The 25610-nt window shown below is 39.8% G+C and overlaps 1 protein-coding gene across 1 annotated transcript in view; it reads left to right on the top strand.

Moving 5' to 3' along the window:
- The window catches only part of LOC132404104 (neurexin-3-like), a 2171528-nt gene that overhangs the window by 704951 nt on the left and 1440967 nt on the right, over positions 1-25610 (top strand). The window lies entirely within an intron of this gene.

Here is a 25610-nt window from a genome sequence, read left to right as displayed (position 1 = left end):
TATTTGTCACCCTTTTTGATTTTGCCCTATGTTACACTTCAGATCATCCCAATGACTGCAATTTTACCCTATCACCTGCTGTCCTTCCTCACAGTCTCACTACACAATGTATCAGCTTGTACACCAATTGCTCCATCCTCAGCCCCATCACTCCAGTTTCTATGCCCCTGCCAAATTAGGTTAAACTAATTATGTTTTAAGTAGAAAGTTACTTAATCATGAAGTTAAAATGATTTTTTTTCACTCTGTAGAGAATGATAAACATCTGATTTATTGAATATGTTTCCACCATTCTCTAAAGGGATAGTAGAACACTTTGGATAGTAGGCTTCGAAGGAGTTAGGGTTTGTATGCTATGGGCATGCTATGTAGTGTCAGAAGAATAGCAACACTTACTCCAGCACAATCCTTGTACTGATGCAAAACGACACATTTCATTGTATGTGTGACAATTAAAGCTAATCTTTATTTATTCTCTCTCCTCTTAAGAAATTTGGCTGTGTTATGATGGTCCAAATGGCACCTTTCTAGAAATCAGCAGGCATCTGTCTGGTTGTGTTAAAGGGGCAGGGCATAGATACATTCCTTGAAGACACGCCTCTGGGAAATTCAGTCCCAAGAGGCAATACATAAAGAAAATCAAGCAGTTTTGAGCATTTTTAATTATTTGAGAGATACATCATGGTAAACAGGTTGTTCTAGTCCAACAATTTCACGCTACCCAATTTCACTCATATGACCAATTAATCTACATTAATCAGGGTATTTATTGGGTCAAAGGTCAGATATCAGGGATTGAAAGAGATTTAGATGGTTTCTGATCGTTAAGGTTTCATTTAGGGATGGAGTTGAAAATTTGAGGACTGACTGTTAGGAATCTGCAGCTTCTACCAAACCGTGATAAAGAGTTGAAGATGGAACTGGATGAACTCCATATCATTTGGGAGGCTGAGCGGGTGATAGATATGACATATAGAGAGTAGAGAGGTAGTTACACCCAAGGTGCAGGACACAAAATTGGCTGACAGTCTGGAAGGGAAAAGGGGTTAAGGAGCCAATGCATCCTCCTCAACAAAAGGTACATCACTTTGGATACTGTTGGGGGGGGGGGGAATGACATAACAGAGGAAAGTCACAGTGGTTGGGTCTCTGGCACAGAGTCTGCCCCTGTGACTCAGAAAGGAAGGGAGAAGAAGAGGCAGGCTGTGGTGATAGGAAATTCATTAGTTAGGGGAATGGATAGGAGGTTCTGTTGGTGAAAGTGAGATTACTGAATGACATGTTGCCTCCTGGTTGCTGGCGTCTGGGATATCTCAGATCAGGTCCTCAGCATTCTTAAGTGAGAGGGAGAACAGCCAGAAGTCATGGTCCATGTAGGTACCAATGACATGGGTAGGATGAGTGACAAGTTCTGCACATGGAGTTCAGGGAGTTAGTTAAAAGGCATTTCCTCCAGGGTTGTGATCTGAGGATTGTTAACCATGCCATGTGCTAGAATTAGGAAGATTATACAGGGGGTTTAAACTAGAGTTGCAGGGGGATGAGAACTAGAGTGCCAGAACAGTTAGTGGAGAGATTGTGGAGGCAGATGTTGGTAAGATCTCAGATAATGTTAAGAATTAAAAGGTTGAGCATGGTGTGACAAAAATCAAAAAGGGTGAATCCAGGACTGAAGGTGTTGTATCTGAATGTGCACAGTATACGGAATAAGGCAGATGAACTTGCAGCACAGTTGCAGATTGGCAGTTACGATGTTGTGGGCATCACTGAACCGTGGATGAAAGAAGATTATAGCTGGGAGCTTAATGTCCAAGGGTACACATTATATCAAAAGGACGGGCAGAAAGGCAGAGGGGGTGGCATTGTTCAGTCGGCAAAAAATTAAATCAAATCATTAGGAAGAGGTGACATAGGGATGGAAGGTATTGAAACATTGTGGATGAAGTTAAGGGACTGCAAGGGTAAAAAGACCTTGATGGGAGTTATATACAGACCCCCAGACAGTAGTAAGGATGTGGCCTACAAATTACAATGGGGGATTAATGCATGCCAAAAGGGCAATGTTACAATAGTCATGAGGGAAAATCAAGTTGTTGCTAGATTACAGGAGGTGGAATTTCTAGAGTGCCTGTGAGATTCCTTTTTAGTGCAGCTCGTGATTGAGCCTACTAGACAATCAGCTGTTCTGGTGTTCTGGATTGGGTGCAGTGCAATGAACCAGAATTGATTAGTGAGCTGAAGGTAAAAGAATTCTTAGGGGAAATTGATCATATGATTATATATGGCCCGAAACGTCGACAGTGCTTCTCCTTATAGATACTGCCTGGCCTGCTGCGTTCCACCAGCATTTTGTGTGTGGCCCATAGTTTCCCTTCTTCTGCCTCTCTCCTTTCTTGAAGAGTGGAGTGACATTTGTGATTTTCCAGTCTTCCAGAACCATTCCAGAATCTAGTGATTCTTGAAAGAGCTTTATGTCCTTCATGTGGTTCAAGATTGTTGTCTTTTTATAAATTTTCAGGAGCCTCTGGGAATTGCAAATTAAAGTTCAGTGTTCTGTTGTAAACAAAACTAAAAAAAAATTATCAAACATAACAAGTCACATTTCCTTCTACTTTCATTGAAGATTTCTGTTCATATTAAAAACAATGTTGGAGAGATATACCAAGCTTGATTAGTGATAAAGAATTATTTTATTGGATTTCTGAATATTCCATGAATTAGGTTCTGTGTAGTTAGTTAGATATGGCCTTTTACACAACAATGAAGGTCCTCCATCTGTCTGTCCTTGGTCATCTTCTCTATTGTGCCCCAGGTGTGGTTCAGTCTCCTCATTTCTGCCTCTAGGATACAGTGCCACGTTGCCTTTGGTATCTCACATTTCCTCCACCCTTCAGGTTGGTGCGGGATTCCAAGGGGGGGATTTCTAGAATGCCAAGGAGATGACTTTTTAAAAGCAGCTCATGGTTCAACTCAGTAGGGGATCAGCTATTCTGGACTGGGTGTTGGGCAATGAACCAGAATTGATTAGAGAGCTTAAGTTAAAAGAACCATTTGGGGAAAGTGATCATAATATGATCAAATTCACCCTGAAATTTCAGAAAGAGAGGCTAAAGTCAGAAGTATCAGTATTACATCGGCAAATTATGGAGGCATGAGAGAGGAGTTGACCTGAATTGATTGGAAGAGAGCTCAGGCAGGGAAGATGGCAGAACAGCAATAGCTGGAATTTCTGAAAGCAATTCGGAAGACACAGGACATATACATCCCAAAGAGGAAGAAGTACTCTAAAGGCAAGATGGCACTACCATAGCTAGCAAGGGAAGACAAAGCCAATGCAAAAGCAAAAAAGAGGGCATATAATAGAGTAGATATCAGAAGGAAGCTATAGATTTGGGAAACTTTTAAATACCAACAGAAGGCAACTAAAAAAGTCATTGTGAAGGTAGAGATGGAATATGAAAGTAAGCTAGCCAATAATATTAAAAAGAATGCCAGAAGTTTCTTCAGATACATAAAGTGCAAAAGAGAGGCAAGAGTGCATATTGGATGGCTGGAAAATGATGCTGGAGAGGTAGTAATGGGGAACAAGGAAATGTAATATGAACTGAATAAGTATTTTGCTCCAGTCTTCATTGTGGAAGACACCAGCAGTATGGTGGAAGTTCAGGTGTCAGTGGTCATGAAGTGTGTGAAGTTACCATTACTAGAGAGAAGTTTCTTGGGAACTTGAAAGGTCTGAAGGTCACCTGGACCAGATGGCGTACACCCCCAAGTTTCTGAAAAAAGTGGCTGAAGAGATTATGGAGGCAATAGTGATGGTCTTTCAAGAATCACTAGATATTAGAATGGTTCTGGAAGACTGGAAAATTGCAAATGTCACTCCACTTTTCAAGAAGGCAGAGAGGCAGAAGACAGGGAATTTGTAGGCCAGTTAGTCTGACCTCAGTTGGGAAGATGTTGGAGTCAATTATTAAGGATAAGGTCTCAGAGTAGTTTGTTAAGCAGCCTCATGTGTGGTACCTTGTCATTGAGCCATACACGAGTGCCATGAATGCAGCCAAGCAAAACAACATTACTCTGGGCACCAAGGAGCAATACACAGTATCAACAGTCATACATAGCACATGGCACACAGATGAAAGAAAAATGGAGGTTATGTAGGAGCGGTTAGATTAATCTTAGAGTGGGTTAAAAGGTTGGCACAACATTGTGGGCCAAAGAGCCTATATTGTGCTGTGGTGTTCAATGTTCTAGGTTATTGTCAGGACACTGGAGCAGGGATCCAATCGCAGACCCAGTACTGTGCACACAGTGATATTAATTGAGTAACAGATCCTGAGGTGCGAACAAAGTCAATGTCAAAGTTCAGGCAGAGATCAAAACATCCAGAGAAATCCAAAAACCAGAACTGGGAAACAGGCAGAGTCTATATTCAGACGGACAGAGTACAGATCTGAATGCTAGAAAGGCTCGGGAAAATTCACTGGCACAATCTAGCCACAAATAGGTGAAAACACAGGACTAAAATACACTGAGCAATAAACAGAGAGGCAGGTGATAGGTGCAGCACAATGAGACAGAAGTGGCAGCAAAACAGGTAATAATGAGAAATAGGTGAGAGGTGGAGTACTCAGTGATGCAGGAGCAGGGACAGGAGCACATGGAGCATGAAAACAAACAAGAGCATATGGCAATACAAAACCGAATGATCAAATGGCCTCTCCCGCTAGTCCTCTTCTTGCATGGTCACTCAGTTTTTGGGGACTAGGCAAATTTACAGCTGTGCCATATTCTTTCTATTTCTTGATGATTGACTTAACTGTACTCCAAGGGATATTCAGTGACTTGGAAATTTTCTTGTATCCATCTCCTGACTTGTGCTTTTCAATAACCTTTTCATCGAGTTGCTTGAACTGTTTGTTTGTCTTTATGGTGTAGATGTTGTCAGGATACTGATGCACCAACAGTTTGGACCTTTTTCTTCTTCTGACTTTTAATGGTGTTTGGCTGTCCACCTTAAAGGTGCATTACCACCACCAACTGCATTACAGTGTGCTATAGAGAGTTGGGAAATATATTTCCTGCTGGATCATAATCAAATGAAAATTAAATTACCCCAAAGAGCCCTATAGATAGTAAATAATGAAAGACAATGTTGTGAATTAAATTAAAATCACTTCCATAACTTAGAAAAATTTAAATGAAATCTGGCAACCACAAAGCTAGTAGTGCAGCCTGCATTTGCTTTCTTTCAAACTTGTATGCTCCACATTATAAAATAATATGTTCAACTATTTTGTAACAATGGCAAAATGTACACACCCCAGGGTGTTGATTTCCAACAAGGAATAATTAAGCATAGTATGCCCAATTCTAAGTCAAGTTAATATAATTCCTTCTCTTCATCCAATTCCTTCCCCGTTGTCTTACCCCTTTATCTCTGCAATTCAAGAGTTTTATGTATTCTGTTAAGGTGCCTCCCCTCATACCTGTTATCCCACAAGTTTTGCCGTAATCACCTAATTCTTAGCCAGACCAACTCCTTAGCTTCTGATTTGCTCAGTGGAAGGTCTATATCCACAGATGAACTTTTAACAGTTTTTCGGCTAAACAATCAACCCATTCATTCCCCTCAATACCTCTATGGGCAGGAACCCATAAGAAGCAGACGTGTAGACCAATACTTTGAATATGAAGTAAAGTTTGAAGACTAGGTAAATATAACCTACTGCTAGGATGACCTGTTTTAAGATAAGTCAAAACACCAAAAGAATCTGAACAAATTATAACTTTGCAAGAACAGATTTTCAGCACCGACTGTAAGCTCTACAGTATGTATTGATAAATGGTAATTAAGACATTTCTTTATTGTTACCTGTAATTTAGGCACAAAAACAGCCACACCAACATTCCCTGTTAAATTACCTTTTGATCCATCAGTAAAAATGGTTAACATATCACAAAACATTTCCTTAATATATCGATGAACTAACAGACTCTCAGGCATATCAGAATCCTTGGACTTCATCAAATCATGCGACCTAAAATCAGCAACAGTCATTGGAAAAATACCACAGTGGGGTTACCAAAAGAGCTTCAGTAGGACATATTACAATCTAGAAAACCCATATTCCTAGCTTGATAAGAACCCAACTACCCTAAACTAACAACACTCTTCTTGTGGTGATCCCAGCAGTCTTCCGACACACTTTGAACAGGGTGATCATTCTTCTGCCCTACTCAGGCTAATCCAGTACACTAACAACTTCAGCCTCCACAACTGTAAGGGTAATTGTCCCATTTCAACCAGTAAAGCCGAAACAGGGGACAACCTTTCACAATTTCGAAGCTTGTGCTGTATCATATCTAAACATTTTAAGTTTGTAAGTGAAGCTGATCCAGAAGCCACAGTCATAATCAAGTACAGATCTAATTAAACAAATATAAATGGTCATCATATATTTTTATATAGCGCAGCAGTTGGACCTTCCAGATACAGGTGTATTTTTACCACAACCAATTGAACCACCTTGACTGCACACAGGTGATCTCCATTTAATTAATCATGTGACTTCTAAAACCAATTGGCTGCACCAGTGATGATTTGGTGCATATAAAAGGGGGTGAATATTTGTGCTATCACTTATTTTGTGCTTTATGATTATAATTGATTTAGATCACTTTGTTTTCACTTTGACACCAAATAGTTTTTTTTTCTGTTGATCAGTGTCAAAACAAGCCAAATTAAATCCACTGTGATTTAATACTGTCAAACAATAAAATATGAAAACTTCCAAGAGGGGCAAATACTTTCTATAGGCATTGTACATCAACTCGATAACAAAACTACTTCACCTTAAAATGCCATTTCTAGCACCCTCTGGTCATAATCATCCTCCTTAAATCCATTCTTAAATGTCTATCACCAGTTTCTGAAATATGCCCTCAATTTTGGACTCTCCATCAATCAGAAGTTGTTGATGGCTGGAGGTGAGAAAGTGCGGTCACCATGAAAATAAATAGCAAATCTGCAGTTCAAGTAGATTTGGAACCACTGGACTTCTGACCTGTCATCAACTCCACCACCAAGCTGATATACATCAGAAAGAGTTAATGACTTCAAAAATGAAACTTCTCCAATGCTTCATATCCTGATGCAGGAATAAGCTCAAAATATGACTGAAAATGTTATCAAAAAGATAAGCAGTTACAAATTAAACTTAAATGTTGGCTCCCAAGGCTTATTTTCCTTTTCCTGTGGTTTTAAAGTACTAGAATGCAGTTAGCCATCTGTTAGAATACAGATAGCTCACTTGTATCGCAATTATTGTTAAGCAATTCAGACAAATAGAATTCTATTGCAGCTGAGACAAAAAAGAACTGCAATATCCAGATTTTATTAAGAAACAAGGATTATTTTACAGCAGAAGGGAACAGTGTGTTTCTTTAAAATATATTTGAGCTCTTTAGCAACGTTCAAATACAGAAACATTCTGTCTTCTTTGACCTTCATAAACATGCAGCAAATTCATGGCCTTGATTAGTGATATTGAACTAAATATCTTGGTAAAATAGCAGTCTCCTTCCCTTCCCCACCTCCCTATTTATTCTGGCATCATCCCCCTTGCTTTCCCATTCTGTTGAAGGGTCTTGGCCTGAAGCATCAACTCTTTATTCCTATCTCCATGAATGCTGCCTGATCTGCTGAGTTCCTCCAGCAACTTAAGCATGTTATTTAGTACATGGTCTGAACTGAGCACGAGGAAACATGTCATCTGATGATAACAGTGCTGTGGCCCAATTAAGCACATCCAGTGATTAAATGAGTCATGTGGGGCGGAGTAGAAAGAAAATAATATAATTATCATTTAATGTTGTAGTGTTCGCTGAGCTAGGAAATTAGCTTGCAGACGTTTCTTCAGCAGTTGAATTGACATCCTCAGTGCGCAATTGCTGGTATTTCTCTCTGGGAGTGCTTGCGTTTATATAGGCCCCCATTTGTTTGCTTTGGTTCTGATTGGCTACCTCTTTGGTTGACCTTTGAATTCTATTGGCTCATATATCTTTGGTTCTTAAGGGTTCACACATGGTGTCTATTTTGATCAGGACTGAGGCTAGCGGACGGGGACCTGTATAATCACAAACACTCCCAGACGGAAACACCAACAAATGCACACTGAGGATGTCATCTTTACTGGTGGTGAGACATCTTCAAACTAATTGCCAAACTCGCCGAACACTGCAGTATCAAATGCCTCAACCCAAGCTATGAATATTCACTGCCATCCTAAATAATTATAATTATTATAATTACTTTCTTTAATTGTTCAACTGAGTGACAAAGGTACCCCTAACCAGCTTTTTTTTTGAAGGGACATCAAAATGTTTTAAATTCAGATTGGTCTGTGGCTTGAAGATGAAGCAGTATGGTTGCTATGATCACTGCCGTTTTTAAGTGATACATGACATGAAATTGAAAGGTTCTGTCAGATATAATTTCATTTATTTATCAAAGAAACCATGGCAAGTTGATGCTTAACATTTTGTACGTGACAAACGAAGCAGGCACAATATATCAGTGGTCGACAATATGAATGCTGAGGGAGGTGGATGAGGTGGATCATCTTTGTTGTAGATGATGTTGATCTCTCGAGTGTTGTTGAAGTGGCATTCATCCAGGCAAGTGGAGATTTTATACTAAACTGCAGACCAGAATCAATGTGATATTACTCATTTTTTCTGCTGAGTTCTTCAACTTTTAAATTATCGATACCACTTCATAAGTTACACTTGCTCTTCCTTTCCGGTTCCATACACAGATCCCAAATGCGACAGCAGTGGACTCTTAGATCTGCAAAAATGGAGTGGAGCTGTCATCAGGTTTAAAAATCAAAACCACTGGAAACCCATCTGGCAGATGGAATTCAATCCAGAAAAGTGTGCAGTGATTCACTTTGGAAGGTCGAATTTGAAGGCAGAGTACAGGGTTAATTGTAGGATTCTTACCATTGTGGAGGAACAGAGGGATCTTGGGGCTCATGTCTAGATCCCTCAAAGTTTCCATGCAAGTTGATAGGGTTTTTTAAGAAGGCAAATACAATGTTGGCCTTCATTAGTTGGAGGTCTGAGTTCAAGAGTTGCAAGATAATGTTGTAGCTCTATAAAATCCTAGTTAGACCACACTTGGAGTTTGCATTCGGTTCTGGTAGCCTCATTATAGGATGTATGTGAAATCTTTAGAGAGGGTGCAGGGGAGATTTACTGAGATATTGCTTGGATTGCATAACATATCCCATGAGGATAGGCAGAAAGAGAAGGGGAGGAAAAAGAGGGAGAGAGAGAGCGGGAGGGAGAAGATGAAGGGTTGGGTGATTGGGGAAGGAGAGGATGGAAGGGAGAGGGAGTGAGTTAGAAGGAAGGACAGAAGGAGGGAGAGGGAGAGACAGACAGAGAGCCCGCAAGAGATAAAGAGAGTAAAACAGTCAGACACACATACAGTACATCGAAATGTATAGTTAAATGTGTAATTAGTGTCAAATCAAATCAGCGCCACGTTTCCAGTGCCAGCACGGCATGCCCACAACTTACTAGACTTAACCATAAATCTTTGGAATGTAGGAGAAAACTGTGGAGATCCCAGAGTAAACCCACGTAATCACAGGGAGACCCTACAAACTCCTTGCAACCAGAGGCAGGAATTGATTCCTGACCCCAGTCTCATAGCTGACATTGTAACGCATTGCACTGACTGAAATGCTATCATTCCCCACTATGAAGAAAAAAGAATAGAGAAGATTTCATTAAGGTCTACAAAACATCAAAGGGTTTGATAGATAAAAATAAGAGCATCTGTTCATTGATCAGAAAACGTGATTTAAAGAGCTTGGCGAAAGGAGCGACAGAAGAAAAAGAAATACATATGTGGTGTTATAATAGGACTGTGTAACATAGCAGTTTCAATAATAATATTCAGGAGAGAATAGGTTAACTACTTGAAGGGTAAAGAGCAGAGTAGCGGTGATTGGGTAACTCCTTAATAAGACTAGTGCGGATATAACAAAGCAAAAATTCTCCTTCTGCACTGGATCAGCCCAAAAATTCTATGATCTAATCTGTTCCATTGTACACACCCCTGCCCATCCGTACATTCAAAATACGCTGAGAAATTTGCAGTCTAAACACTACACATCCAGTATTCGAAGGTTCAAACCCAATTGAGCAAGTTTGTTTCCTGACAGATTATGAGGGCTTTTTTTAATTTACTCAGTAAGCCATAGTTTCAGAAATCAACTCCTAATTGACAATGCAACTTTGCATACTGATGCTTTCCTTATGCAAAATGAGTCTTCATATTGAAATAATTGCAGGAGGCTTTTTCGATAGAATTATCTTTGAGAGCATACATGCAGTTCATTACAGTGATGGGCAGTGCTCTAGCAGAAGTATTTAATGTTGATATCACTGCAGACAACAATGTGTCCTACATTGCAGACTATTATGATGTAATTGAATGAAGATGCCACAGATATGTGAGGGAGGTTGAGTACATTGATGCATCACAGCCCTTATACTTTGCACAAAGATATGCAAAAGCTCATTTGAAGCTATTTGAAATTTTGAGAACATTCAATCCAGAGTTCTGAACATTGTACAGGGCGTCACTGGGGATGCGAGAAATGAAACTCTCCCACACAATTAGGGAAACATTTTATGGCTCATTAAATCTGATTTAACTTGGGACAATGGACTTTCCCTGTTACTCCGCGCTTTGCTGCTGGGTGGCAGAATAACAAAATGTCTGGCGTAACATTTTGCAGTGCGAGTGATCGCTGATCAGGGTTCAATTCTTTCTGCTGTCTGTAAGTTTGTACATTCTTCCTATTATCATGTGTGTTTCCTCCGGGCTCTCTGATTTCCTCCCACATTCCAAAGACCGAAGGTTAGGGGTTAGGGTTTGTGAGTTGTGGGCACGTTATCTACATTGGCACTAGAAGTGTGGTGACATTTGAGGTCTGTCTCCAGCATATCCTCAGGTTGTGTTGATCATTGACCGAAATGATGCATTTCACCAAATGTTTTGATGTTTCGATGTACATGTCACAAATAAAACTAATTTCTTTACTGCCTGTACTGTGATAGAATGCTGTGTAGATGAAGGGAGAGAGAGAAAAGAGGAGAGGATGAGGGAACTGGCTGCAGTTCCAGCTATGAAACCTTTGCTTTATACCATTCGGATCTAAATTGTTTGGAAACCACTTGGAGCATTTAGTGTGCATACAGTTCTTCAAGATCCAAAAGAGAACCTTGCTTACTGTTCTGAAAAGAGTAACTTTCTCCTCCTCATTAGGATATTAGTCTCTAGAGAAGCACCATTTTGTACCATGCACATCCTCCACCTCTAAACCCAAGTATTGGATCTCCGTATAGGACTGAGTATAAAATTGACATCAAATGTGAGATTTAATAGGCTGGAAAAAGCATTCTCTATAAACTTCAATATCTGTGTCGTTCAGGTTAATTCTCAATTAACCTGATAGAGATAGATATTGAAAAATTTGAGTAGTGTCAGTGTAGCAAAACTTAATCTATAAACTCATGAGATCAGTTCAGCACTTTTGGGCCAAAGCTTTCTTTGACATTAATGTTTAGTCCAGAATGGTAAAATTCTTCAAACATTCTTCAAGATTCAAGATTGTTATTGCTGTTCTTCAGTACACCAATGTATAGGAAAATGAAATGATTGTCACTCTGGATCTGATGCAGTGCAAAAAAAACACAATAAGCATAAAGAACACAATAAAGAAACAAAAGAAACCACAATAACTATACACATAAAAGCAATCTGATAAAATAAATTACCAAGTAACTGTTATACACATAGACTAATTGTATGTACATAAATAATGCTAGGTAATGTGTAAACATGAGGAAATTTACAGATGCTAGAAATCTAAGCAACACACACCAGCATTTTATGTGTGTTGCTAGGTGATGTGTATGTGGGTTAATGATGGTGGTGTTGACTAGTCTTTCATCTTGGAGGAAGTAACTTTATCACCAATGTAAAACCAGCATATTCTGCAGATGGCAGATTTTCCTCCGTCTTTGCTGTAGGTTTGAAAAACCAGATGGCCATTTATGTGGGCTTCTTGTAAGACTGAGTGTGAACATAGGAGAGGGAGTAAAACTTGAAAAAAAAAAGTCCTTTAATTGGTGGTCATCTTTTTATCATCAGGGTCCATCTCTCATAGATTTATATCAATGCTGAGGAACTTCTTGAAATAGGTCTTGCAAACTATTATACCTTATTGTGCCACTTTTATGACTTAAGTTTGACATAGTCTGTAACTGCTACTTTCAGTCTTGACAAAGCACTTGCAATCTTCTAGTTGTTTAACTTATTGTGTTGGACTAACTTTTTTATGTGAATGCAAGTCTTCATTCTTTTTGGACAGTAGGCAGTTTAAGTGGTTTGGCAGGGACTAGATGGGCTGAAGGGTCTGTTTTTATGCTGTACTTTTCTATGATTCTAGTCCCTTAATGAAGAATAATGGTCTTGCATTCCAATTCCACGGGTTCCCAGATGTCTGATTACACCAGCGTGGCAAACACAGTCTGTCATGGCTGGAGCTGGAGGTGCTTGACAAAGAGGACCATTAGGTAGTTTGAAACTGGAGCTGGTTTTCTTCTTGCCACAAGTGCCAAGATAGAGTGAAAAGCTTGTCTTGTACACTGTTCGTACAGATCACCTCACTACACAGTGTGTTGAGGTAGTGCGAGGTAAATCAAAAACAATGCAGAATAAAGTGGACCAGCCAGAGAGAAAGTGCAGTGCAGGTAAATAATAAGATGCAAGTTCATAACGAAGTATATCGTGAAGTCAAGAGTCCATCTTAGTGTACTAGGGAACCATTTAATAGTCTGATAACAGCAGGGTGGATGCTGTCTTTGAGCCTGGTGCTATGTGCTTTCAGGATTTTGTATCTTCTACACAATTATAGAGGAGAGCAGAGAGAACATTTATGTTGGGTGGAGTCATAGAAAGAACATACAAACTCCTTACAGACAGAGCTGGAATCCCACCCAATCGGTGGTCACTAATAATGTAAACCAGTAGCGTTACCCTCTCCGCTGCCATGCAGACCTTAATTGTTTATTTCTGGAGAGCTTATTGTGACATATTGAGGCTCGGTAGCACAGTGATTAGCTTACTTTACAGTACAAGGAACCTGGGGTCAGTTCTTGCTGCTGCCTGTGAGGAATTTGTATGTTCCCCCAAGACTGCGTTGGTTTCCCCCATATGCTCTGGTTTCCTTCCACAGTCCATAGATGTACTGGTTTGTAGGTTAATTAATTATTGTAAGTTGTCCCATGATTAGGCTAGGTTTAAATCGGGGGTTGCTAGGCAGCATGGCTCAAAGGGCCAGACGGGCCTGTTCCATGCTGTGTCGCGATAAAATAAAAAATATTTATCTTATTGGTGGTATGTGACTCAGTTATTGTTTTTTTGCTCCTGAAGTTTGAAAATTCAAATGGAAGGTCTTTGTGTGGTATCCCAGTAGAGAGAAAAAAAGCCGCAAAGAGAATTTTAATTACCAGCTACTTTTATTTACAACTGGAAACACATGGATCTTTATCTTGTTTTTCACAATCCCTGGCTGATCCAAAGCACCTTTCAGCAATGAAAGCCTTTTGAGTTTTAAATGTGGTTATCCTTTTGGTAACATGGCATCCAACTTCACACAGCAAGCTCCCACCAAAAAAAAACAATATAATGTGCAAATAATCCATTCTAGAGATATTGATTGAGAGAAGGAGACATATTTATACAACAAATCGTTGTGAATATTTGCCTAGAACAATACATATCTTTACAGAGAAGTCACAGCCTTGCTTTATTTTTGGAGGAGTGGATAAATTGAAGTTTGGAAGTGATTTTAGATGGTTGATTATACGTTACGATGCATTACAACTGATTAATGCAATGGCTTGTTTTTAACTGACATGTGCTGACAAACGTAACCCATATTTATCATCACTAAATAACAATGTACAGGATGCAACTGGACTGTATAATGACACAGAAAAGAGGAAAAAAAGCCAATTAGAAGCTATTTTAGTGATGGGAATTGGTGGGAGAAATGACTTGACTTGTCACATGCAGATCGTGGTGGGAGGGAGAGAGAATGATTTGTACACTGGGCGAGGAACATTTTTCAATAACCTCTGAGACCTGGTTGTGAGTCAGCATAAGGGTCATGGGGTGAGAGCTGTGAAATCCAAAAGGAGAAGAGCTCAGAAACAGAATCAGAATGAGGTTTAATGTCACTGACTTATGTTGTGAAATATGTTGTTTTCTGGCAGTGGTTCAGCACAATACTCCAAAGTACTATAAATTGCAATAAGAAATATATATACTGCATATATAAAATTAATTTAAATAGTTACTGCAAAAAGAGAACACAAGTAGTGAGGTAGCGTTCATTGTCCATATAGATGATTGTTGTGAAGAAACAGTTCCTAAACCATTGAGTATATGTCTTCAGGCTCTTGTGCTTCTTTTCTGATGGAAGGTAATTATGTTGGTTCCAAGGAAGAACCTGGTAACCTGCCCCAGTGACTGTTGTCCAGTAGCCCTTACATCAGCAGTGATGAAGTGCTTTGGGAGGTTGGTGATGAAACCTAACACCTCCTGCCTGAGGAACAACTTTTATCTGCTCCACTTTGTCTACTGTCACAGCAGGTCAGTAGCAGATGCCAGTTGATTGGGTCTTCACTCAGTGCTGGAATATCTGGACAGTGCAGGTACGTACACCAGAATGTTCTTCATTGATCACAGCTCTGTGTTCAATACTATCATCTCCTGAAGACTAATCAATAAGCTCCAAGATCTAGGCCTCAATACCTCCTTGTGCAACTGAATCCTCAATTTCCTCACTTGCAGACCCCAGTCAGTTTGGATTGACAACAACTCCTCCTCCACACTGACGATCATCAGCACAGGAGTACCAAAAGGCCGTCTTCTTTGACCCTGCACCACTTACTTAATACTTCCAGCTCTGAGGCTAAGCACAGCTCCGATGCCATATTTAACTTTGCTGACAACACTGCTGTCATTGGCTGAATCAAAGTGGTGATGAATCAGCATATCGGAGGAAGATGGAAAATCTGGGTGAGTGGTGCCTCAACAAAAACCTCTCACTCAATGTCAGCATTCGATTTTTGATTTCGGGAGGACGAAACCGAGGTTCATGAGTCAGTCCTTTTCAGGGGATCAGAGATGGAGAGAGTCAGCAACTTTAAATTCATTGCTGGTATTACTTCAGAGGATCTGTCCTGGGTACAGCATACAAATGACAATATAAAGAAAGCATGGTCGCACCTCTACTTTATGAAAAGTTTTAGAAATGCAGCTTGTCATCTAAAACTCTTGTCAATCTTCTTTAGATGTATGGCAGAGGGTAGACTGACTACTTGCATGCCAACCTGGTATGGTAACACCAATGTCCTTGAATGGGAAAGACTACAACAGGTACTGGATATAGTCCGTTCCATCAGAGTAAAGCCTTCTCCACCATTTAGACATCAACAAAGAGCACTGTCACATGAAAGCAGCATCCATCATCAAGGACCCCCAGCATCTAGGTCATGCTCTCTTCTCGTTGCTGCCATCAAGATGGAAGTACAAGAGCTTCAAGACTCTCACCACCAGCTTCAGGAGCAGTTATTATCCCTCAGCTATCACGTTGTTGAACCAAAGGAGATAACCATTCAAATTTATTTACCTGACACTGAACTGTCCCCATAACTTATGGACTCACTTTCAAGGATGCTTCATCTCATGTTCTCCATATATATTGTACCAAAAGGTACAAAACCTTTCAGGTACAATCAGGTTGGTGCTAGATCCCAAGAGACAGAAATTGTAGAATGCCTATCAGATGGCTTTTTAGTGAAAAGCAATTTTGGATTGAGTGTTGAGTAATGAACCAGATTTGATTACAAACATGAGAAAATCTGCAGATTCTGGAAATCCAAGCAACACACGCAAAATGCTGGAGGAACTCAGCAGGCCAGACAGCATCTATGGAAAAGAGTAAACAGTCAACGTTTTGGGCCGAGACCCTTCATCAGTGATTGGGAATCTTAGGACCCTTAGAGGAGTGATCATAATATGATAGAAATCACCCTGCAGTTTGATAGTGAGAAGATAAAGTCAGATGTATCAGTATTACATAAAGGGAATTACAGACGCTTGAGAGAGGAGCTGATTGGAAGGGGACATGAACAGGGGTAACAGCAGATTGCTGGAGTTTCTGGGAGCAAGGAGAGATACATCCCAAAGATAAAGACATATTCTAAATGGAGGATAAGGCAACTGTGCCTGACAAGGGAAGTTAAGGTCAGCATTAAAGCAAAAGGGAGGGCTTATAATATCACAGAAAAAAGTAGTGGGAAGGTAGAGGATCGGAAAGCTTTTAAAAAACAACTGAAGGCAACGATAAAAAACCATAAGAAGTAAAAAGCTAAAAGATGAAGGTAAGCTAGCCAACAATGTAAAAAAAATTCCCAAAAGATTTTTCAGATGTATAAAGAGTAAAAGAGAGGCAAAAGTAGATATTCAATCACTGGAACATGATGCTGGAGACCTAGTGATGGGGGACAAAGAAATGGAAGATACTTTTAATAAACATTTTGGGTGAGTCTTCACTGTGGAAGACACCAACAGTATGTAAGAAATTTAAGAGTTTCGGGGCAGAAGTGAATGTAATTACTATTACTAAAGAAAATGTGCTTGAGAACCCAGAAGTTCTGAAAGTGGACAGGTCACCTCGAACAGATGTACTGCAGTACAGGGTTCTGAAAGAGGCAGCTGAAGATATTGTGGAGTTATTAATAATGACCTTTAAAGAAACATTAAATTCTGGAACGGTTCCAGATGACTGGAAAATTGCAAAGACACTCCATTCTTTAAGAGGGAGGGAGGGAGGAAGAAGAAAGGAAATTATAGGTTAGTTTGCCTGACTTCAGTGGTTAGGAAAATATTGGAATCTATTATTAAGGATGACGTTTTGGACTATCTGTCGGCACGTGATAAAATAGGCCGAAGTCAGTAGAGTTTCCTTAAGACAAAATTTTGCCTATCAAATCTGTTGGAAATCTTTGAGGAATTAACAGGCAGGATAGACAAAAGAGTGTCAGAGGATGTTATTTGGATTTTCAGAATGCCTTCAACGAGGTTCTGTATATGAAGCTGATAAACAAGATAACAGATATACTAGCATGGATAAAGCATTGGCTGACTGGCAGGAGGCAACGAGTGGGAATAAAGGGTGCCTTTTCTGGTTGGCTGCTGGTGACTACTGGTGTTCCACAGTGCTCAGAGTCAGAGTTGGGACCCCCTCTTTTCACATTATATGTCAATGATTTGGTTGACAGAATTAATAATTTTGTGGCCATGTTTGGGGATGATAGGAAAATGAGTGGCAGGCAGGTATTCTGCAGAAGGACTGAGACAGATTGGGACAATGTGCAAAGAATTGGCAGATAGAATACAGTGTCTGGAAGTGTTTGGTCATACACTTTGGTAGAAAGAATAAAAGTGTAGACTATTTTCTAAATGGGGCGACAATTCAAAAATCAGAGGTGCAAAGGGACTTGGGTGTCTTTGTGAAGGATTTCCTGTAGGTTGAGTTGACTGTAAGGAAGCCAAATGCAAGGCTAGCATTCATTTCAAGAGGACTGTAATATAAGAGCAAGGATGCAATGTTGTAGGTTTAATGTGTGAGGAGTGTTGTATTTGCTAGAGTTTTGAATAATGAGGTGGAATCTCATTGAAACCTATTAAATACTGAAAGGCCAAGATGGACTGGATGTGGAGAGGACGTTTCCTATAGTGAATGTCTGGCAGCTGACGGCACAGCCTCAGGATAGAAGAACACCCATTTAGAACAGAGATGAGGGTAGTCAGAGGGTAGAGATTCCGTGGAATTCATTGCCACATATGGTGTGGAGGCCAAGTGATTGGGTATACTTAAAGTGGAGTTTGAGAGGTTATCAATTAGTCAAGTCATCAAAAGTCAATGGGGGAATGCTGTAGAACAGGGTTGAGTGGGATAATAGATCAGCCATGATGGAATACTGGAGAAAACTCAATGGGCTGAATGCCCTTATCCGCTCTTACTGTATCTCTTACAAGCTTAGGATCTTAGCGTCTTTATTGCTTTTTTATTTATTATTATTATGTTGTTTGCTTTTTTAGTTTTTGTATTTGTACAACTTGTCTTTTGCACATTGATTGTTTGTCCGTCTTGTGTGCAAGTTTTCATTGATTCTTTTGTGTTTCTTGGTGTTCACTAAGAATGCCCGCAAGAAAATTAATGTCAGGGTAGTATATTGTGACATACATGTACTCCGAGAATAAAGTTACTTTGAACTTCTTTGAAATTTGAAACAAGCATGTCCTTGGTGATGGGGGTCCTTAATTAGGCATGCTTTTAAAAACACTATCTTTTGAAGAAGTCCTCGATGGTGGAGAGGCTAGTGTCCATGCTGAAACTGACAGAGCTGGCAAACTTCTGCAACTTTTTTTCTTCTGTGCAATGACCCTTCCATACCAAGCTGTGATGCAATTGGTTAGAATGCTCTCCACAGTGCATCTGTTGAGATTTGCTCAAGTCTATTGTGGCATACTAAATTTCCTCAAATTCCTTATGAAGTTTAGTTTTGGATAGTCTCTACACTGATCCCAAAATTAATTTGATTTGGAAGCATATCATAGCTGATAAATAGCTACCAAGGTTACAGAAAAGATCCAAAAGTAACTTGAAAGGCAGATTTAAAACTAATTTTGAGAGCCGAGCCAAGAGCTTTAAAGGCAAACTGATACTGATTCCAATGTTAAGAGGTGTTCAGATCATTGACAAAATTGAATGCTAATGCTGTAATAGTGAGCGTTTTTTGGTTTACTTTTTAAAGTAGCATATAATATCAGAGTAGATTAGATGACATAAGATTAGCTTTATTTGTCACATGCCCATCAAAACATCGAAACATTCAATGAATGCATCGTTTGTGTCAAATCAAATCAGTGAGTTTTGTGTTGGTCGCCCACAAGTGTTACCACGCTGCAAGTGCCAACATAGCATAACCAGAGCTTACTGAACCTAGCTGTGCGTGTTTAGAATGTGGGAGGAAATGGAAGCACATGGAGGAAAGCCACGGGAAGACTATACTCTCTGGAATTCAGTAGAATGAGAGAGGATCTTATAGAAGCATACAAAATTTTGAAAGGGATAGATAAGATAGAAGTAGAAAGGTTGTTTCCATTGGTAGGTGAGACTAGAACTAGGGGACATTGCCTCAAGGTTCAGGTGAGAAGATTTAGGATGGAGATGAGGATAAACTGTTTTTCCCAGAGAGTGGCGAATCTGTGGAATTCTCTGCCCAGGGAAGCAGTTGAGGCTTCTTCACTAAATATATTTAAGATACAGTTAGAAAAGTTTTGACTTAGTAAGGGAATTAAGGGTTATGGGGAAAAGGCAGGTAGATGGAGCTGAGTTTATGGACAGCCAAACCATGATCTTATTGAATGGTGGGGCAGACTCGATGGGCTGGATGGCCTACTCCTGCTCCTATTTCTTATGTTCTTAAGTACAGACTTCATACAGGTGGCGGTTGGAATTGAACTCCAATTGTTGATCATTGGCTAGTGCTGTATAGGTTGATGCTAACTGCTATCTTACTGTGCCATCCTTAACTAACATCAGATGTTCAAAGTAACCTCATACTCTAGATGACCATTTTCCAGAAATAACCAATGCTTTTTGAAGTCATGTGGATCTAAAGGAATGGGAGGTTATCAGTTTGAAATGAAGAAAAGCCTTATGGAACTTGACAGGGAAGATACAGACACAGTATTTCCCCAGGCTGTGATGTCTGGAATCAGAGGAAGCAATTTCAAAATAATAGGTTAGTCAAAGATAAGAGGAAATTTCTTCACTAGGTGGGAGAGAATTGTTGAAATTCTCTACCCAAGAAGGCTTCGGAGGTTGGTTGCTCAATGTGTTCAAGGCAGAGGATGGTAACAGGTTTAGGTATGAAGCTTGTGAAAGGATGTGCAGTAGGAAAGAGGTGTTGATATTAAAAGGCCAGCCCTGACCTTATACAATGATGGTGCAGCTACGACAGGCTGAATAGCCTTCTCTTGCACAAATTTCTATTTGAATAAATCCGGGGGGGGGGGGGGTTTGAACTGAAATATTTATTAATTCATTTACTTTATGGATCGGTATCGATTAACATCTTACTGCTCTTAAAATCTGCCTGAGGCAATGAGCCTCCAAGAGAGTGAAGCAGGAATTTGGTTAATGATTCTGAAGGAATGTAATTGACCTGAAATTGTTTCACAAAACATGGAACAGGGCAAGACAGTACAAATCCTTTGGCCCATAATGTTGTGCAGATTTTAAACCTACTCTAAAGTCAACCTAACCCTTCTCTCCCCAATTTTTTTTATCATCCATGAGCCTATCAACAAACTCCTTAAATGCCCCTAACTCTTACCAGCCTTCCATTGATGCTACATGACCTATGGACTACTTCCCGAGCTTTCCAGTTTTATTTTTAATCAAGCAATGGTTCTGTTTTTGTGATTTGCTTCTATCGTGAAATTGGTAAAATAATTATCAGCTTCTGCTGAACTTGATTACAAGGTTAAGTAACAGCTGCTTTTCCCCAGACGTTATTTGCTTTAGGTGAATAATGGAAACGAGAGGGAAGATGTTTGATAAAGTACTGGTGTGCCAATAGCTATCAACTATTTTGTTGTGGTGCTAATGGATTCATATTACTGAGTGGAATATTACTGACAGGAAAGTGTTTTGAAAGGAAGTGTGCTCAGAATACAAATGAACCATTTTCTGGCTACTTTTACCCCAAATAAAAAATGCAACTGACAAAATGTAAATTTGCCATCAGCTTCTATTCAACTTCATTTCATTGCTGCAGATGGATCACCTTGACTTTCTGTATTGTAAAACCTGTTCTATAGAGGCATTGTATCTTAGGTAACAGACAGAAAATGCTGGAGAAACATAACAGGTCAGGTAGCATTTATGGAGGGCAATAAATGAAGAGGAATAAATTGAGAGGAAACTCCGGCGTAGATTGGGGGAACGCCTTGCTTTGGCACCTTTGCTTTTTCTGCAGCACACCCATTTCAATTTGACTTCCTATTTCTATTCTGAGATGTTGGTCCACAGCCTCCTGTACTGCCATGATGCAGGCACCACCCCATATTCCCTGTGGGTAGACTCAAACTCGATGGCATGTACATTGATGTCTCTGTCTTATGATAATTTATTACTGCTCCCCTTTCTTTCTTTTTCCATGCCACATTTTTGGCTCCCTTCTTACCCTTTCTCTTCTCTTCACCTGCCTGTCACCTCCTTCTGGTGCCTCTTCTCCTTCCATTTCTCCCATTGTCCACTCCTCTCCTATCAGCTTCCTTCTTCTCCAGCCTTTACCTTTTCCAGCTTCTCACTTCATTTCGAACCCCCTCCCCTGCCCACCCATTCACAATGGTTTTGATTATCAAAGTACGCATGCAGAGATTCATCTTCTCCAGATAACCATGAGCTACAGAATAAAACATGGAAATCATTGAAAGAAAAGACATCAACCCCACCCCCACACAAAAAGGAAAAGTAACAAAATCTTGCAAATTCCAAACCCCCAACTCCTCCCTCATGCAAAAACTAACTGATCGCCCACACCAAAAACGGCAGCCAGATCTTCAAACCTCAAGCCCACCCAGCCCCTCGCTTGCAAAAAACCTAACGCATCGCTCACAAGGGAAAAAAAAACAGTGACAATAACATCAAACACCCAACCTCCCCCTACACAAAACCAACAGATTGCCCACACAGAGAAACACAAACGTGAACATCAAGCCCCAAATCCTGAACCTCCCCCTACACAAAAAAAACTAACTTACCACCCGCATAAAGAAAAAGCCACATGAATATCAAACCACAAATCCCCTGCCCACCGATCAGCAACAAGAAAGAATGGAGAAAAACACAGAAAAAGAAACAGAACTGAAAGAGGCTGAGTATGAACTGCAGTTAGTTTGAACTACAGTCCTATCCATAAATCTCAGAATTTCATTAGCATCTCCAAGACCCTCAAGGAGATCAACTCGAACCCAGCAGCCTTTCCAACTAAAGATCTCCCCTTCAGCTGACTTCACATATCACCTGCCAGCTTGGACTCCTGCCTTTTTAGGGTTAGCTACAATGTTATAGAAAGATGCCAGAAAAAGACCAGCGATATCACGCAGGATACCACCCATCTTGCTCATGGCCTGTTTGTCGTGCTTGCTGGAAGAAGCAGCTGTACAACATTCATGCCAGGACACTAGAATCAAAAGCAGTTATTTCTGCAAGTCATCAGGCTGATCAACACCTCCACACATTAACTCATCCCTCCATCACTACCTTATCAATTCCTGTTAGTCAACTAATGTACAGATACTCCTGTGCCTAGTGCCATTTTATGTACATACAATTAGTCTAACTATATAAGTGAATCTTATGCATTTATATTTATAGTGTTTTTATTGTATTTTTAATGCTTATTGTGTTTTTTTGCTACATTGGATTAGGGGTAACAATCATTTCATTCTCCTTTACTTGTGCACTGATGAATAACAATAACTTGCCTTAAATCTTGAAGCAGACTGGGGCCGAATGGCCTCTTCCTTTTAACATTCTTGTTTTGAATTTCCCTAAAATCTGAGAACATCTGTTATTGCTGTTTACCCCCCCCCCCACCCTCCACAAATGGACTATGTGCAGTCACAGATATCTACCCAAGACTGGTTTGATCTGTAGAATTCCTACATTTTGTCTTGCTGAAATGACTGATAAGCAGGGTCTGAGAGTGGGCTGGTGCCAGTGGAAAGTTTTTCCGTGATGATTCGTTCTGAAGACTGTTTAAGGAATATTCAGGAGAATTCGAGCTTTCAAATTGCTGTTACCTGTTTCACCCGATGGCAAAAGTCAGAATTACAATATTGTCTTTAGGAAGAAAATGGTATGGCAGGAAAATTGTCAATACTCATAATTGTCAATGGCTCAAGGGAACTGGGTTGTAGAAATTGCATTACTACCTTTTAACAACACTGAAATAATTTTTTAAATAATGTTTTTGCTGAAGTTACATAAAGATCAACTTCTTCAGTTCCAATTTTGACTGAATAGAATTTTCATGGTTCACATGTAAAGACACCAGAATTCAATATCTGGTACTTAGGCCCTGTAACGGACGAGTCTGGAGCTTGAGGCCCAGTGTTTGAGGTCCCAGCATCGAGGACAAGTCTAAGGGAAATTAGGTTAATAAATCCTGGTTATCTTGTGAGTAAAAACTGCCATCTTCCATATTATGAGATTGAAAAATTCACCACAGAACAACTTAAATACTGCACAACAGTTTTGTATTTTGGGGGCTTTCAAACTATGAAGAACTAGGTTAAATGAAGAACTATGAAGAACTAGATCACAACATTGTGGGCTGAGGGGCCTGTAAGACTATAAGACATAGGAGCAGAGTTAGGCCAATTGGCCCATTAAATCAGCTCTGCCATTCCATCTTGGCTGATTTATTATCCTTCTGTATTCCACTCTTCTACATAATCCCCACATCCTTTGATGCCCTAATGAATCTACAACCTATCATCCTCTGTTTAAATATACCCAGTGAGTTGGCCTGCACAGCGGTGTGTGGAAGTGAATTCCACAAATTCATCACCCTCTGCCGAAAGAAATCCCTCCTCATTTCTGTTCTAAATGGACGTCCTTGTTATTATGAGACTGTGCCCTCTGGTCAGACACTCTCCCACCATAGGAAACATCCTCTCTATTTCTGTCTTTCAATATTTGATATGTTTCAATGAGATTCTCCCCTCATTCTTCTAAACTCCCATGAGTACAGGCCCAGAGTCAACAAACACGCCTGATAATGTTAACCCTTTCATTCCCATGATCATTCTTGAGAATCTCCCTTGGACCTTTTCCAATTCTTTCCTTGAAAAGTCGCACAGAATTGCTTGAAGTGTGGTCTGACTTTGCCTTATATCCTTGCTTTTATGTTCCAGTCCTCTCAAAATGAATAGGACCATTACTGTAGTGTACTGTTCTATGTTCTAAAGAATGTCAGTTGGCTAACAAAATCCATTCTGAAAAGTATGGATTTGAATTGCCCAACAGACATGAAGGCAGCCAGATGTGTGTGAAAAGTTGCTCTCTTTGTTAAGACCATTTTCAACTGCACACCACTGGCTTTTCACAGACAACAAGAGTGAATGTAGTGATGACATTTTGGCCCGAAATGTCGTCACTACCTCCTCCCATAGATGCTGTCTGGCCTGCTGAGTTCTGCGAGCATTTTGTGTTTTTATGGCTTTTCACAGAGTTCTTTCAATGAATTTCTCAGCCTGGAGTGATAGTGTGTTTCCCTGCCAAGATGGAGATAATTATAAGTCTTTCCATTGACTAGGGTTGATATTAAACTTATTGGAGTTTAGTGGAATAAGTGGGGGGGGGGGACCTGACTGAAACCTATTGAACAGTGAAAGACCTAGATAAAGTAGACATGGAAATGATTTTTTTTTCTGCAGTGAATAGAGGGATGCCCCTTTAGAATACAAAGCAGAAGGAATTTCTTTAGCAAGAAGGTGATAAATCAGTGGAATTCGTTGCCACAAATGGCTGGGGAAACCAAATCATTGGCTAGGTTAGGAAGGGCCATCAAAGGTTACAGGCAGAAGTCAGGAGAATGGGGATGAAAGGGATAATAAATCAGGCATGATGGAATTGCAGAACAGATCCAGGCCGAATGGCCTAATTCTGTTCTTATGTGTTATGGTCTTATGTCCTAAACACAATATAATTATAGTTATATTGTAATTTGTAATTATGTTTCACTTGCTTTATGTGATTGGATAATTCATCAAAATGATCAGTTATTCTGCTTTTATTCAGTAAAATTGCAGTAGTTTTGTTTTCGAGACCTACTTGTGGTGGAAACATTTAAAGTCTATTATATCAAGTGTTTGTAGTAGTGAGTTCTTTAAACATGACTCACTTTGAAGGCAGGGCAAGTAATTATTTCAAGAAATAGGGCTTCAAAATCATTATCACCTGTTATACCCCAAACAAAAGTCAGATTCACAACATTGTCTTCAGGAAGAAAATGGCGTGGGAGGGAAAATTAACCACCAATGACATGGTGAAAAGAAAAGAATGAGGTAGAAATTGTATTGCTACTTCCTTAAGGCATTAAATTAATGCTCTTTTTATGTTGATATTGTTTGTGAACATTGCATCAAAATCTGAACCTCCAAATCCAAAGATCACAAATCAGAAATGTTAGATCTCCCAGGTAACTTCTCATTGACTGCAATATCTTCTGGGTTGCCAGTTATCACATTTGGAAAGATTTCAAGTGAAGTAACAATTCACATCCACTCATTCCAATCTAGCATACTGCATTTGGTGAAGAAAATGTGGTCTCCGTTATTTTCAAAGTCAAAGTCAAGTATATTATTA

The sequence above is a fragment of the Hypanus sabinus genome, chromosome 2 (assembly GCF_030144855.1).
Source record: "Hypanus sabinus isolate sHypSab1 chromosome 2, sHypSab1.hap1, whole genome shotgun sequence".
NCBI lineage: Eukaryota > Metazoa > Chordata > Chondrichthyes > Myliobatiformes > Dasyatidae > Hypanus > Hypanus sabinus.
The sequence above is the reverse complement of the archived record's forward strand: the minus strand, read 5'-3'. Positions and strand labels throughout refer to the sequence as shown.